At 37.1% G+C, this 15,825-nt stretch overlaps 1 protein-coding gene across 1 annotated transcript in view; it reads left to right on the top strand.

The window, feature by feature from the left end:
• The first annotated feature begins 1,750 nt into the window (after positions 1–1,750).
• The window catches only part of LOC131429378 (uncharacterized), a 71,271-nt gene continuing 57,196 nt past the window's right edge, over positions 1,751–15,825 (top strand). Inside the window, exon 1 of the mRNA XM_058593456.1 lies at positions 1,751–3,572. The gene's annotated coding sequence lies outside the window, so the exon portion shown is untranslated. The remainder of the gene's footprint in view (positions 3,573–15,825) is intronic.

Genomic DNA, 15,825 nt, shown 5'->3' with positions numbered 1-15,825 from the left:
ACTCGTTATGCGCCAAATACCTATCGATGATCTAGCAATCATTGGCGACTTTTCCAGTGGAAAATTCCATTGTCCATACAAAATAACTTTATTGGTTTTTCCCACTTTTCCGGTAAGTTTTCCTAATTTTTTTTATGTAAAAACTGATCAAACAAAAAAAAAAGCATCTCAATCCGTCCATCCGTTCTTACAAGATGCGATTACAAAGAATGATCTCTGCATTTTTATATATATAGATTGTGTCCATTAACTTTGACATGAACGCTATATTCGTTCAAGAATTGTATCAAAATGTCTCTCATTCGTCGAGCCACCACATCGGTTTGCTTAGTATTCAGTCCTGAGAAGCAATATTCTGTTCTAGCGGAGTGAATATGAGGAGTGCTTATTCTTATCGTTAAAGCCAATGTATAAAACAGCAGATCTCACAACTAATGGTTCTTACATGCCACGATTTCTCCTTCAGATATGATATTCACGATTCGCATATGGTAATTCGTCAAGTAATCCAAAGTTCGGAAAATGAAATGATTTGGCTTAAGCAGCTTACAAATGTCATGAATACCATAATTATTTTCATCTGAACTCATTATTTCAACAGATGGCCAACATAATTCATCTAACTTTATCTACTGGTAAATGACATTAGAACTTGTGCTTCTGTTTACGGTATAGCTAAAACAGTCATTTGGCAAGTAATGATTTTGATACCCTATTAAGCACGTGTTTCCAAATGACGAATCAATCATGCATGTAAAATCTCCACCCAAATCTACTCGTTGCGCGCCAAACGATTTTCCAAAGATCTAGTATTCTTTTTTAACGGCGAAATTCTGAGCATCTCCTTGCGAGCCAAACATCAATTGTAGATCTAGCAATCATTGGCGACGTTTGCAGTGGAAAATTCCATTGTCCATACAAAATAACTTTATTGGTTTTTCCCACTTTTCCGGTAAGTTTTCCTAATTTTTTTGATGTACGAACCCGGTGGGGGTAAAAACTGATCAAACAAATAATAAAGCATCTCAATCCGTCCATCCGTTCTTACGTGATGCGATTACAAAGAATGATCTCTGCATTTTTATATATATAGATAGAAGATAGATAGATAGATGACCACATCAATATTTCTTTTGTTTTACGCCTAAACGGCCAATGGAATTGTTTCTGTTTTTGTCGTTTCGTCTATGAAAGAGTGATCTTTGCACTAATAGAATTAACATACGTGAGGATGTGTGTGTGTGGATCAAGTTATTTTGGTATAGTTTCTTGAAATAAATCGATTTCGCAGGTTTGTCTCTCGTGCAAAACATAATCATTCCGTGTTGTTATTTAATTCATACTTTTTCAAATTAATGTTCATCATTCATTAAACTGTCTTGTGGTTATCTTTCTCTCTATCGGGCAGTATGCCTCTTCTCATAATGAATCGGAAAATGCTGGCTGCATACCTACAATAAATTATCTCACGTCGCGGGGATACGCGTGAAATCGCAGTCAATTATTGCCAGGTGAAACGGTATAAATTCTCATTCGGTGCATATTTATCCTCATTTTGAAGAGATCTCTTTGCTGCAGGTCAATCAAAGCAACGGAAATACTGTTGGCTTGCCGCCAATGAATCTGTTCACGGCATCTCGCTCTCGAAGGGGGCCGCCACAGAAATCAGAGGCTGTCGGAAAAATCTCACCCCATGTCAGCTGGGAGCACATATTTCTTCTATGTTGCTAGATAAGAATAGGTGCTCATTTGTAAGCTCTTTGATGTCATAACGTGCAAAAAGTGACTGGCGCTGTCTGCAGGATGTGGTTTTTTTTTTCTTTCGAAGGGGGTATCGGGTGAATTTGAGGAAATTGCGCCTGACGCTGACGAATTCTTGCTGGCAAATAATTATATTTTGAACGTGAGTATTCGGGCCTCAAAGCGAAGTGACTTGCTGGTGGCGATCGGTCGCGTTTTATCTTGGTTCCGTCGTGGCAGATTTTCCGGAAAAGGGCACATATTTTTTTTTTTGAGTTCGATGTCGTCAAGCGTTCTTGCTCGTGTGTTCACGTGTTCGACTCATCGGATTTGATGTGACTCAAAACGGACGATGAATTCATATTTCGAGCTGTGAAAGAAGAACGGTTTGTGTTTGTGTTGCGATTCGGATGGTTTGGGGCGCATACGTCGTTCCAAAGAGTTGTGCGCCGTGTTTCCGTGATCTTACGTGGTGGTGTATGGCAAAGTGAGGGGTCATGAGGCAGACATTTTTCCTGTTGTAGAAACAACGAGCCAGCTCAAAAGCAGGAAAAAATTTCTACTGCGTGGAGTCAAATGCAGAGCATTGGATCATCTTACGATTGCCTCATCTTCGCCGTGGACATATAAATAAATCCCAGACCGAAGTATTGCCGAGCCATCGTCCATCGACGCGAAATAAATAACGACCGAGTGCAGAGCCATGATTGTGATGAATCAAAATTACATGGTTCTGATATGGTACATCATCATAGTGATCGTTTTGATTTACTTATTTGCGTTCTCCCAGTGACGACGCGCTGGAAATGTCGGAGACCCCGGGGGATGACTTCGTAGTTAAGTAGTAGTTGGAGTAGACAGTTTTAGAATGAAACAAAAAAAAATCGAATGTCAAATCTCACATAAACACATTCACACACAGAGACATACTTGCACATTCACAGTGACCAATTGATTGCACAAAAACTACACCACATGTTTGTTGGCAATGCTATTGGGAATACAAAAATACAGCACACTAATTTTTTTTCTTGATACACTTGTTCCTAGCTCTAGCGCAGAATAGCTGCAACATTCCCAATATGTTAAACGAGAAAAGACACAAAATTCACTTTCAACTACACATGTTCAAACGCTACCAGTTTCCATTTACCAGTCTTAGGTTTTCCCCCCCCCCCCCCCTTTCATTTTGATGCAGCTTGAAGCGATTATCATTTGTAAGACCTTGTAATCTAGCGTAGAGCAATTAGCTTTAAAATTAATAAATATAGCACCGAGAAGATCGTCCGCATCCAGCAAGCAATCGAAAATGCACGCGAATAGTCACCAAGTCGGCAAGTAGTGAAAAGTCTCCGGCACAAGGAAAAATTCGCAACCATAGCGAAAGTAATATTCACATAATTAATAATTTTAATCTATATAAATAAACAACCGAACGTCGCAGCAGAAGGTTGGCTATAAAATGTAACGCACAAACAAACGTGCCCGTCGTCGTCGTCGTCGTTATTCGCAGCATCACCGCCGAGCATCAATAATTATGCCCAGAAGATGTCGGACGGATTCTGCGGCCAGCGGAACGGGATTTTGTCATTTGTTTCGTTGGTGGTCCCGTTCGGACTCGGATACTGGAGAATCGGTTTCAACCGATCGGTGTCCGCCTGTCCCGATGCCAGTCGCGAGGAAGTCGTCTTGTTGAGCGCATCGGTTTTGACGTCGTTGTCAGGATAGACACATACAGAAAAAGAAATAGGAAAGACGCCCACACACACACGTGAAAATGTCCGTCCGTTCGTCGTCGTCGTCCAGTGCCCATCGGAAGTGACATCGAAAGTGTAAGTCCTACGGCTTAGTTGGATCTCAGTGACTTAATTGTGTGTGTGATTTAGTTCGGGAAAGAAAATATCTAGTTTAACGGTTGCGTTGATTTGCAGCTCGTGTGAAAGTCAGAGAGAAAAATGCAATTTGTAACTTTTGCACATGGTCAAGGTTTTATTTTAGAAACGTTGGTGACCGGGCATCGTACGTAAATATAAATGGGATGAATGTTTGGGTTTTCGATAGTTTTCCGAGCGTGACATTTTTTTTTGTATAGTCGATATAGTTTTGTGACGAACTCTTGGTGGCGTATTTCACTGGGATCGGTTTTCTTTTTGATTTTGAGGTTGACAAACACTGAACATTGGCAAATGAAGTTGAATAACATATTTGGCGAGGTGAAAAGTAACCTTTTAAGGAATGAAAGAAATGGTTTTATTCAATGCTGTCCGTCTTAGGTCGAGACACGGATAATATGTTTCTGAAAATCATGAAACGTCATACCTATTTAAAATTGGTTCGTTGTTGAATTTTTTATTGGTGTGCTTTTTTCTGAGGTTCGGTAACAGATGATAGTCCGAAGGAGCCAAATCTAGCGACTAAGGTAAATGGGGAAGTACGAGGTTTCACAGTAATGCGATAGATTTCATAAAAACCGTATATTTAAAAATTATTCTGCAACTCTGCCATGCTCTGCGCCTAATTCGTATTACTGTTTTTGAATTACTTGATTTTAACAACAAAATTTCCAAAATAACTGTAACACATGGATCAATAAGTCCCGAGACTAAAGCAGAGATGGCGCTCGTAGTAAACTAGTAACCACGTCTTTCTAGAGTACTAACCTTTGCTTGAAATGGGTCAAAATTTTAAGTCGATCGGACCAGAAACAGCTGAGTTATCGAGGTTGGAGTAAAGTCTTTTTGTAGTTTGTTTGAAAAATGGAAAAAACCGATTTTCGTGTTTTGATAAAACATTGTTTTTTAATGGGTAAAAACACCGTGCAAGCGAAACAATGGATTGAAAAATGTTATCCGGACTCTTGTCCATCAAAAGCAACGATTTGTCGGTGGTTCGCCGAGTTTAAACGTGGTCGTACCGACACAAATGACGCGGAACGCTCGGGTAGACCTGTGGAAGCCGTTACACCGGAAAATGTGAGTGAAGTCACAAAAATTATAATGAAAGATCGTAAAGTGAAGCTACGCGAGATTGCTGAGATGACACAGATATCACATGGAAGTGTATTTACTATTCTTCATGAAAAATTGAGCATGAAAAAGGTTTTTTCCAAGTGGGTGCCGCGATTGCTTTTTCATCAAGACAATGCACCCTGCCACAAGTCGATGAAAACAATGGCGAAATTGAACGAATTGGGCTTTGATCTGCTTCCCCACCCCCCATACTCGCCAGATTTAGCCCCCAGTGACTACTGGCTCTTTGCTGATCTTAAAAAAATGCTTCAGGGAAAAAGATTTGGCTCAAATGAGGAGGTCATCGCTTAAAACGGAAGCTTATTTTGAAGTGAAAGATAATTTTTTTATAAACATGGTATTGAAAAATTGGAAAAACGTTGGAACCATTGTATCACCCTAAAAGGTTATTATGTTGATGAGTAAAAAAAAAATTTGCAAAAAAAATGTTGTTTCTATTGTTAGTCTCGGGACTTATTGATCCATGTGTTAAAATTAGTTAAAATTGAGAATTTACTTTGTGGAAAAAAAAACTCTTATTTTTAGAGAATGTGTTTAGTTGGCGAATATCCTGGACACAAACCAGCAATATTTCAATCCAACTCGAAATTCTCGTTGACAACTAATATTGTTATTAAAATCAGAAAATTTGTTTCTATTTATCTATCACCATCATTACTGAAGGACAGCACAAAGAAAACAAAAATGAAATGGGTTTTATTAACAAGTTTATGAGCTAAAAACTCATGAGAAGTGTCAAAGCAAAACAATCCATTAAAAAGCTAAAAAGGACAGTCTTATTGAAACTGTTTGCAAATTGTTTTGATGTTTTTCGCATGTGTTACGATATTTCTAAATCTAAATAAATTTCTAAACCGATATGTTAAAGTGACGTAAACTCTTAGTGGAAAGTGTATTTATTCAGAATTTGTGCGCATTTGAAGCGATTGTGCGTAATAATGTTTTTACGCGGAACAGTGAAGTGAGTTTCGAATGTTGCACTCTAATTATATATGTCAAATGATGTTTTTTTTGTATCTTCCAACCTTCCGGGCTACGCCGTCCGGTGTACTCTTTTACCATATTAACGTATTTTTCCGAAGCTGTTTCGCTTAATCTGGCGCAATATTTTCTCGCGACGCAAGCATTATCATTATCAATACACGTCTACTCCACACGACACTGCAGGCGAACTAAACAAAACTAAAGCGTCGATAAATATATCAATGTAGAGGAGAAGGATGCCGGGGAAGCAATAAAGTCAGTCTCATTCTTAATTGTCATAACTCATATACCACGGATACTTCAGAAAACCACCACCATGATCTTTCCGACCCATTGTGTCCCTCCAGGCCGATTTGTGTTTGTGAGCACTCGTGTCGGCTTCAGTCCATTGTCGGGTACTCAGGTAATAGGATAGGATTCAGTTTTCATCCACAGTTACCAACCGATGCTAAAATTCCACTCGTGTCTGCATCAGTATAACCAAACACGCTTCCGAAGGGTGCTCGCGTTCATTTGTCTTGGCTTCGCAGCACCTTCTTGAATCTCGTTCAAAATATGATTCGTGCGCTCAGTACCAACTCGTGTGGCATCTGATAGATCGCGAGCCTTCACTTTTCGATCGATCATTTCATGTTTTTTTTTGACATTGTCCTATGTAAAGACTGTCCCAGAAAGTATGGACGCACTTTGATTTCGCTGTAAATAATTCACAAGTGTTAGATATTCAAATTTTATTCGATATACTGATAATATTAGACTACAACAACAGAATATTATTCTCAACATTGTGGACTAGCTGGCGCACCTTCTTGCGAACGTTCCTCATTAAATTTCGTACAGACTTATTGGCGACAAGTTTTGACACTTTTTTCCAATCTTTTTCGAACTGTTGAATGGTTTCGGCTGCCGAGACATGTTTCCTAAGATGTGCCTTCGTTAATGCCCTGAGGAATGTTGGGCATTAACGAAGGCACATCTTAGGAAACATGTCGAAGTTGTGGGCAATTTGGTGGATTCATGTCTTTTGGGACGAAAGTGACATTTTTGGTAGTATACCATTCTACCGTTGATTTCGAGTAGTGGCAAGAAGTAAGATCTGGCCAGAAGACAGCAGGATCCTTGTGGCTTCGAATCATGGGTAGAAGTCGTTTCTGTAAACATGTATATTTCATTCATGTATATTTCGCTGTTCATTGAAGCTGTGGTGATGAAGGGTTTCGAAATCTTACCGCAGCTACAAATTACTTGCCAGACCATAGCTTTCTTACCAAATTTTCCGACTTCAATCGATGTCTCGGACTGGTTTAACACTTGCCTTTCTCGCACCGTATAATATTGTGGTCCCGGCAAGGTTTTGTAATCGAGTTTCACGTAGGTTTCGTCGTCCATGATTATGCAGTTCAAATTTCCAGCAAGAATCGTATTGTACAGCTTTCGAACCCTCGGCCTGATCGATGCTTCTTGTTTCGGACTGCATTTTGGTTGTTTCTGCTTCTTACAGGTTCGAAGATTCAAACGTTCTTTAGCATGAAGAACATTTGACTTCGAAGTGCCCACTTTTTTGGCCACATCCCGAACTGAAACCTCTTTCTTTTGCTCGAACGCCTTCAGTATACGTTTATCCAACTGAGGGTTAGCAGAACCTGTTTTTCGACCTGTTTTCGGTTTATCCTCACCGAACTTCCTGATTGCATTTCGCACGGCTTTTTCACTTACTCCTTCCATTTTCGCTATCTTTCTGAGTGACAGTCCGCGTTCTGTGCACCATTTGTACACAATTTTTCGACGTTGTTCTGCTGAAAGTCCACGCATTTCGAAACAAACTAATGAAAACGAATAAACAACCGCACAAGTTGTTAGAGAAGAGTGTAAACAACAGGACGCAGCGATAAAAATTGACAGATTCTGAACCATTGCGAAATGGCAGCGGTTTTTGGTTGCGTGCATACTTTCTGGGACAGTCTTTAGTAGTCAAAATAAAACTTCCGTGACGAAACGTTTCACTAAGTCCGTGGACCGTTGATTGGTATCGATTGGTCAGAGACGTCCATAATTGACCAACAGAAGAGATGTCGTGTTTCAGCAGGACAACGCCTGTCCACACACGTCTATAGTAACTCTTCAGAAACTCCGGGAGTATGCACATACTCAATTTTCTCGGAGATGCCTGAACCGACTTTCACAAACTTAGATTCATATGGAAGACTTTTCCATAGAATTCTATTGAATTTAGTTAGGATCCCAATTCGGTTCCGGAACTACATGTCGATATATGCACCTAACTTTGATGACTGAACTTATTTCAACTAATTTGAATTTAAATGAAAGGACAATCCTATAGATCCTAATAATTTGGATACTACTTCCGCTTCCGGCATAGAATCCATTAACCTAGCCGTATAATTATTTTCTTTTGTACGACTGGTTAGATGATGGCCAACAATGTTGAATATATCGGTTTCCCGTTTTCGGTCCCGAAAATAGTGGTCGAATTTCCTGAACGAAAGTTACTTCATTTTTTCAGCGATGCCTGAACCGATTTTGGATCACATAGAAAGTCTTACCACCCGCGATCCCATTTCAACTAGAATATTAGTTGATTTTCTGAATTCGATTGGTTAAAATTTGGTACAACTAATCGATTGTTGTTTTAACTAAACTGTCATTTTTGTTTTTCGATTAGCAGAAACGATGGTTGAAACAACTAATTTAATTGTTTATAAAAAAAATGCTGTCAATTAGTGAGGACACATACCTTTCAAATTCAACAAATATTTTAGTTGAAATAACACCTACGATTGCGAAAAGATGATGCAGTGCGGTGATTTATCTAAAAAGTAGTAGAAACCATGAAGCATATGAATGAGACAAAACAATGACCTATTATCAGTAGTGTCAACACGAAAGTTTGAAGGTATTTAGGCGATGACAATGCACACCATTCGTACGATGGTTTCTATTAGGGTGAGAATGACTACGATTCTTTAGCCTGACTTGTCTCGTTATGATTAGTTCTCCAGGAAAACATCCTATTTCAGGAATTGATCACCGACATGGAGGTTCAACCTCACATAGCAATCGAGAAAAATGGTGAACAACTGATGAGATAAACACTTCGTAAGAAGCAACAAAAGAAAATTTATGGAAATACCCAACTTAGATAAACAAACATGTGAATACTGGTGTTAGTTCGCGGTTAATATCCTACGGTAAATCTAGTTTTAGTACTTACGTCTAGATTAGTCGTTAGGTTAAAATACTCTGCTTCCTTGTAAATATTTTCCTATTTTTGTTTTCTCTCTCTTCAAAATAGCTCGTTTTCCATATTTAAAATTATTTTTGCTCCAGTTTCATTTCAATAATATTCAATTTTCATCAGCAAATTTTCCATATTTTATTTCAACTTCTTCCAGTAAAATATATTTGTTCCATAACAGATCCATTTCATCAATCATTTTCCAGTTCAGATTCTCGATTCTTCGCACATATCTATCATCTGAAAATAAAAATAAAAAACCGTCGTCCCTGGAAACAAAATTCTTGTCAACAACCGATAAAACGATACATTATTAAATACTTCCCTTGGATTGATGTAATCGACTCCAAAAGAAATGTATCCTGACAAGATGGACCGTGAGTGGTCTTAGCCGTCCTTGTAGTGACACCACAAAAGAAAAAAAAAGAATTATATTGACATCGAATTAACCTATCGACAACGCACCAACGTTGCCAGGTCGTTTTTCCAAAAATCTGTACACAACATTTGTATCAGAAAATGGTGAACGCAGTTAATTTTAATCAGAAAAAAGGCCCCACAACCACAATTTGCTATTCCTAAACAAGCCAAAATCGAAAATCAGTAATTATTTGTATCAATTGTGAATAATCGGTATTTTCGGAGAGCGAATCGATATTGTTGTATAAAGGTCATAATTCGGAATAAACAGCGATAAATCGGTAGATTTCCGCTGGTCAAATACAATTTTTTGTTTTGACAATTTCTAGTTATTGTTCGTTTCTAAAGTTGGCAACGTGATAAAGTATGTATGGATAAAAGCGTCGCAATGACAAACTGTGATGCAAGTGCGATCGAGGGATGTTTGAGTAAGTTATGTTTTCTTGCAATATTTCAAATGAAATATTCTCGACGGAAAAAAATTATATCCTGTACTTTTTTGTGGGGCCTTTCTGCTGATTGAAATTAACTCCATTCACCATTTTCTGATACAAACGTTGTGTACAGATTTTTGGAAAAACGACCTGGCAACTCTGGTGCGTTTACGAGAGGTTTATTCGATGTCAATACAATTCTTTTGAACTTGATTCAATCAATTCAGGGAGACAGTGGCGAATATGAGGCTACGATCCTCTAACCAAAAAACAATAGAATACAACAACAACAAACAATTCAAGGGAAGTATTTTATAATGTATCGTTTTATCGGTTGTTGATAAGAATTTTGTTTCCCGGGACGACGGTTTTTTATTTTTATTTTCAGGTGATAGCTATGTGCGAAGAATCGAGCAGCTGAACTGGAAAATGATTGATAAAATGGATCTGTTATGGAACAAATATATTTTACTGGAAGAAGTTGAAACAAAATATGAAAAAATTTGCTGAAGAAAATTGAATATTATCGAAATGAACCTGGAACCTGGAGGAAAAATAATTTAAATTTGGAAAAAGAGCTATGTGAAGAAGGAGAGAACAAAAATAGGAAACTAATTACATGGAAACAGTGAGTATTTTAACCTATCGACTAATCTAGACGAAAGTACTAAAACTAGATTTACCGTAGACTGGTAGCTGCGAACTAACACCAGTATTCACATGTTTACTGCGGGAGGGATTGTTGAAAAATTCTCCCTTTGGATATTTTTTGTTTATCTAAGTTGGGTATTTCCATAAATTTTCTTTTGTTACTTCTTACGAAGTGTTTATCTCCTCAGTTGTTCACCTTTTTTCTCTTTTGCTATTATGGTTCGACGTCCATGTCGGTGATCAATTCCTGAGATAGGAAGCTTTCCTGGAGAATTCATCATAACGAGACAAGTAAGGCTAAAGAATCTTACTCATTCTCACTCATGTAGAAACCATCATACTAATGGTATTCGATCGTCTCAACTACCTTTAAACATCCGTGTCGACACTACTGATAACAGTGTTGACACTACTGTTTTGGCGGCTTCTTATGCTTCATGGTTTCTACTACTTTTTAGAAAAACCACTGTTTCATCTTTTCGCAGTCTTAAGTGACTGGTTCGTGAATCATTTGAGAATTCTATCCTGAATAGTGTTTTGTTTTGAAGTTGTCCTTCACCGTACATAGCTTGAAATATGTTTACTAGCGAAATAATATACGAAAAGTAAAATGTGACCGTTTTACAACATACGAAAAACATCAAAACAATTTCCAAGCTTTTCAATGAATTGTTTTACTTTGACACTTCTCATGAGTTTTTGACTAAAGAGATTGTTAATAAAACCAATTACATCTAATTTTGGGGAATCTAATGATAGGTGGTAAGAAGAGGTGGATTTTAATTCACACCGGTACGTACAAGTGTTGATACCGAAACTTGGTTTTGAAAATACGAATTTTCAACCGTATTGAAAAAAAACCCTTCTTAATCCACCTAGTGGTGTGATAATGTGTTTCTCTTCTTTCATAACAGTCTCATGAAAATATGTTTCATAGATTTATTAAATAATTTTAGACGCCAATTGATTCAGATTGATTCGAGTAGTTCACAAAAGCATGCTTCAGTGTTTATGTCACACAGTCAGCATCATTTTTCCAAACTAGTGCTTGACATTTGCGTTGCCTATTTGTATGAGAACAGTGATGCTAATCTAAAACTATAGAGAAAGGCAAAAAAAGCCTTCTTAGTCCACTTAGTGAAATTTTCATATATCTTGAAAAATCACCATAGGGGGGAGTACATGAAATTTTCGAAATCGAAAAAAAATTTTTGATGCCAAAAGGCTTAGAATTGCATGAAACGTCGAGATTTAGTGTCATCTCGAAAAAAAATTTTTTGAAAAAATCGACTTTTTGGGACTAAATATGAAAATTCCCAGAAAGTTGATTTGGGAAAAAATATGAAAATTCCTAGAAAGTTGATTTTTTCAAAAAAAAATTTTTTTGAGATGACACTAAATTTCGATGTTTTATGCAGTTTTAAGAGTTTTGGCATCAGAAAAAATTTTTTCGATTTTGGAAATTTCATGTACTCCCCCCTATGGTGCTTTTTCAAGATCGATAATTGTCAAACCTTTACCACCGGGCAGCACCCCTTAAGCATATCCGATTTAGCTCAAATTTTGCATGAAGGCTTTTTTCGAGGTGCTTGAACTTTTGAGCACTAGAACTTAACGAAAATAGAGGTGATCCCAAAATTTTGGCACCCTTATATATATATATATATATATATATATATATATATATATATATATATATATATATATATATATATATATATATATATATATATATATATATATATATATATATATATATATATATATATATATATATATATATATATATATATATATATATATATATATATATATATATATAAGAGCGGTAAAAATCAACGTGTTTTGTCGGTTACGTCACTTATACAATCATATATCTGGAACCAAAAGTCACAACCATTTGATCTTCGAACTTGATCAATGGCACGACAGTAGCTTTCAAACGAGCCCAAGTTTGTTAAAATCGGATCAGCCATCTCTGAGAAAACTGAGCGCGTTCAAATACAACGCTTTTTGTCGGTTACGTCACTTATACAATCATATCTCCGGAACCAAAAGTCACAGCCATTTGATCTTCGAACTTGATCAATGATCCGATAGTAGCTTTCAAACGAGCCCAAGTTTGTTAAAATCGGTTCAGCCATCTCTGAGAAAACTGAGCGCGTTCAAATACAACGCTTTTTGTCGGTTACGTCACTTATACAATCATATCTCCGGAACCAAAAGTCACAGCCATTTGATCTTCGAACTTGATCAATGGCCCGACAGTAGCTTTCAAACGAGCCCAAGTTTGTTCAAATCGGTTCAGCCATCTCTGAGAAAATTGAGCGCGTTCAAATATCTTCGAAAAGTGCACACACATACACACACACACACACCCATCTCGACGAACTGAGTCGAATGGTATATAACACTATGGGTCTCCGAGGCTCCGTTCGAAAGTCTGTTTTTCCAGCAATTCTAATACCTTTCTATAGAAAAAGGCAAAAACAGAATCGCGGTGCCGGTACGAGTGAGAAAAATCATAGCCTTTTTACTAGAAGGATGGCTGAAATAATTTCAATCCAGCTAATAACATACCTATATGCTGGGATTAATAATAATGAATAATAACAATCACAAAGCATGTTATGCAGCTGATTAATTTATTATTTGAATATCATACACTGAAATAACAGGAGTGCAGATTTTCCTACGGCAATTCAAACACGCTATTCAAACACAGCGCGTGCTGTGTGTTTGAAACCCTTCGTTCCTGTTACTTCTATGAATTAAATTCACGTCAAAAAGCGTTTTATTGTTAGTGCATGAACATCATCAACATCATCAAACAGCTGGAAGTCTTTTGCCGCTCTAATCATTTTAACACATGGATCAATAAGTCCCGAGACTAAAGCAGAGATGGCGCTCGTAGTAAACCAGTAACCACGTCATTCTAGAGTACTAACCTTTGCTTGAAACGGGTCAAAATTTTAAGTCGATCCGACCAGAAACAGCTGAGTTATCGAGGTTGGAGTAAAGTCGTTTTGTAGTTTGTTTAAAACATGTAAAAAACCGAGTTTCGTGTTTTGATAAAACATTGTTTTTTAATGGGGAAAAACACCGTGCAAGCGAAACAATGGATTGAAAAATGTTATCCGGACTATTGTCCATCAAAAGTAACGATTTGTCGGTGGTTCGCCGAGTTTAAACGTGGTCGTACCGACACAAATGACGCGGAACGCTCGGGTAGACCTGTGGAAGCCGTTACACCGGAAAATGTGAGTGAAGTGACAAAAATTATAATGAAAGATCGTAAAGTGAAGCTCCGTGAGATTGCTGAGATGACACAGATATCATATGGAAGTGTATTTACTATCCTTCATGAAAAATTGAGCATGAAAAAGGTTTTTTCCAAGTGGGTGCCGCGATTGCTTTCGACAATGACAATGCACCCTGCCACAAGTCGATGAAAACAATGGCGAAATTGAACGAATTGGGCTTTGATCTGCTTCACCACCCTCATACTCGCCAGATTTAGCCCCCAGTGACTACTGGCTCTTTGCTGATCTTAAAAAAATGCTCCAGAGAAAAAGATTTGGCTCAAATGAGGAGGTCATCGCTGAAACTGAAGCTTATTTTGAAGTGAAAGATAATTTTTTTATAAACATGGTATTGAAAAATTGGAAAAACGTTGGAACCATTGTATCACCCTAAAAGGTGATTATGTTGATGAGTAAAAAAAAATTTTGCAAAAAAAATGTTGTTTCCATTGTTAGTCTCGGGACTTATTGATCCATGTGTTACGTGGGGTGAAATATTTTTTAACTAATTCCGCATTGCGTATTGCTATTGCACAGTGAATGCTGCCGAATTAACAATATCAATGTGATTACGATCCAAACTTATTATTTTCATGAAGCCTTCATCTTGTTACATCAAACGAGAACATATGTTGAAACTACATAAGCCGGGCCGTAACGAAAGCTGTATTTTTCCCAACTCTGGTGATAAAGAGTTTTAGAGGCGCATTCCCCAAAGATACAAAATTGACAATTTTCCATGATTTTGAAACACGACACGCGTTATCCTTAGTTTTTAATTCCTGTAGGATTACTGTTATCACTGATTTTCACACTCCTCAGCGGTGATCAACGATTTGAGACGTAGATAAATCGGCACTCATGTCTGAACTTGATCATATGTGATTCTCTTCGACAAAGATCAAAGCTGATCGAATCATCCAATGATTGATCTTTCATGAATCATTAATCATTTTAGCTCAAAATCACTACCAATTTTGTGTGATGAAAGATCAGTACCGGTTTTGATCGATGTAATTTGAAGATCTGAAAAAAAGATCAGATCAGTAGTGATATTTATTGGTAAAAATCACAAGTGATCTTCTTTGGCAGTGATCTCGATTGGACGATTCTTGCTTGCTTTTCCAGCCCAGGTTAATAATAAATGTATTCTTAACTGTTATCAACTATATGTTAATGTGCGCTTATGTCTAATTCTGCGCGTAGAGCTTCTACGCATTGCAATCTTCGTTTTAATTCTAAGTAACTGTGACTGTTTTTTTATTCATGAAAGAAAGTAACTGTTTTATTTATTCATGAAAGAAGATTGACATTTTTTTAACATTGAACCAATCGAATGAAAGATAAAACTTTTGCGCATCCCTGAAAGATTACAAGATGATCATTCATTAACATGGATTTAACGAAAACGATTAAGTATAGACGAACGCATATACATTTGATTGAGGATATTCCGTTATTAGCAATCTTTTTAATTTCAATATCTCCTTACATGAGTACAAATGTTCGTGAATTGTTTGATTTTTGTAACACCAAATCAGTAAACGTTTTCCAATTTGACACCAACTTATTTTAATCTTAAACAAGGTAAACTTTATCACAACACCTCTGTTCGATAAACACTTGTTATGGAATCATAAATTTCTTCAAATCGAATAAATACAATTTTCTTAAACGCTTTAACCATCGATGTTGTTTTCATTGACAGCGACGCGAACAGATTTCAAAGAAATAAATTGTTGATTTTGCATTGCGATGATTGTTTTGTTTTCAGCTGTCTCCGGCATTTGACAGCATTTAAATCAACAAATTTTTCAACTACTTGAATATATGAAAATCAAAAACCATATTGGTTGAAGCAATAAGAAATTAGTTGAATCAACTATCGCAAAAATCAAAAACTGCGATATCGCAATTTTATGATCGGAGGGTTTTCCGTGTATACACTGCTGTTCAATTTGATCCAAATCTGACTTCCGGTTCCTGAAAAACAGAATTATGTGTGCTTA

This window comes from Malaya genurostris, chromosome 2 (assembly GCF_030247185.1).
Source record: "Malaya genurostris strain Urasoe2022 chromosome 2, Malgen_1.1, whole genome shotgun sequence".
Classification (NCBI taxonomy): domain Eukaryota; kingdom Metazoa; phylum Arthropoda; class Insecta; order Diptera; family Culicidae; genus Malaya; species Malaya genurostris.
This window is presented reverse-complemented; position numbering and strand designations above follow the sequence as displayed.